This window comes from Mustelus asterias, chromosome 15, assembly GCF_964213995.1.
Source record: "Mustelus asterias chromosome 15, sMusAst1.hap1.1, whole genome shotgun sequence".
NCBI lineage: Eukaryota > Metazoa > Chordata > Chondrichthyes > Carcharhiniformes > Triakidae > Mustelus > Mustelus asterias.
The window spans coordinates 24,600,031-24,601,833 of NC_135815.1; the positions used below are offsets into that span (position 1 = coordinate 24,600,031).

Genomic DNA, 1,803 nt, shown 5'->3' on the forward strand with positions numbered 1-1,803 from the left:
TACAGAGGCAATTAAGTTTTAAAAAACTGCTGACAGTCTTAAAGCGGCAATACACTTAAAGCGGTAACACATTTACAACAGCAATACAGCAACTGGCAAAGAGGAGGAAATAAAAGGCTGACTGACAAGCCTGGCACAAAATCATACAAGCAAGTCCTGGAGATACATTTTTCATCTAATTTACTTGTCATAGCATATAGTTTCACGAAAGAAACCCGGAAGAGGGGGAAAGCAATTGTGGAATATGTTGCAGTACTTAAAAAAACTCACTGAACATTGTGAATTCAATGAAGCACTGAATGATATCATCCATGACAGGTTAGACTGTGGCCTTCATAGTGAAACAATCCAGAAACACTACCTGACAGGCTAACTTCACCCTGCTGAAAGCCATAGAGATTGCAGCCTTCATGGATCAGGTTGCAAAAGCAGAGCAGCTGAATGCAAGGACTAGTCTGCATTCTAGCCAAGAATGCTACCATTGTGGAAAGCTTGGTCACCATCCATCTAAATGTTAATGTAGGGACCTTGAATGCCATCAGTGTGACAAGAAGGGACACATTGAGTGCACATGTAAAACAAAACAAATACTGAATCTGCAAAGCAAACCAGACAAAAAACCGTCATTGGTCTCACGAAACAAAAAGAAGAATATGCATGGCATACATACAGCAGGAATGAGAGGACCAGAGTGACACTGAGTTTGAAGAGGAAGGGGCCCATCCACATCGTGGGGTGGCACGTAGCACAGTGGTTAGCACTGCTGCTTCACATCGCCAGGGACTCGGGTTCGATTCCCAGCTTGGATCACTGTCTGTGTGGAGTTTGCATGTTCTCTGTGTCTGTGTGTGTTTCCTCTGGGTGCTCTGGTTTCCTCCCACATTCTGAAAGACATGGTTAGGTGCATTGACCCGAACAGGCACCAGACTGTGGCGACTAGGGGAATTTCATAGTAATTTCATTGCAGTGTGAACGTAAGCCTCACTTTTTTGTCAGTGGCAGGTAGTTCACAGGACTACTGAGTAACACCTCTGCTGGACGGCAAACCAATATGTATGGAACTGAATACAGGAGCAGCAGTTTCCCTGGTCCCAGATGCTGTGTTTAAGGAAAAGCTTAAACATCTTCCCTGGACGTCTGCAAAAATTATTCTGAAAACATATACAGTGGAATTTGTACCTATGATGGGCAGAACGGAAATTAATATGGAACTAAATGGACAGACTGCTGAGCTAGCCCTGTCTGTGGTGAAAGGCAACTACTCAGCTTTTTTTAAATACTTTTCCAATTCAATCAAATCAAATCCAATTCAGAGTCTCAACAAGTTGAGACATTTCCGATCCAGGCTGACAAGACAGGGCAAGCGACCAAACCACCCTGTCCTGGGCCCGATCTACATGAGCCAAGCTGATTGGAGAAGGGGGAGGTTCCTCCTCCAAGACTTGGGCTCATTTGCATCTTAGCCAAAAGGCCGAGATGCCACTTTTAAAAATTGCTTCATATGAAACATATGAAGCTTCAATGTAACCCAATGACCTCAACCAAGTGCAGCATCCTCTCCATACTACACTTGATCTTAGCCAAAAGGCCGAGAAGCGACTACTCAGCTTTAATAGGACAATCACGGCTGGAGAAGATTGAGGTTAAAGTACATAACATCAACAGAAGAAACTGGTCTGACAGCTGTTATACAAAAGCATTGTTTTCAAAGGAGATTTGGGAAACATGATGGGAGTTACTGTAAAATGGAATATAAAAGCTGACTCTCAACCAAAATTTCTGAAGGCCAGAACCGTGACCATT

At 43.4% G+C, this 1,803-nt stretch overlaps 1 pseudogene; it reads right to left on the bottom strand.

Moving 5' to 3' along the window:
* Nucleotides 1-1,390: 1,390 nt before the first annotated feature.
* On the bottom strand, nucleotides 1,391-1,600 carry LOC144504924 (U2 spliceosomal RNA; annotated as a pseudogene).
* Nucleotides 1,601-1,803: the final 203 nt, after the last annotated feature.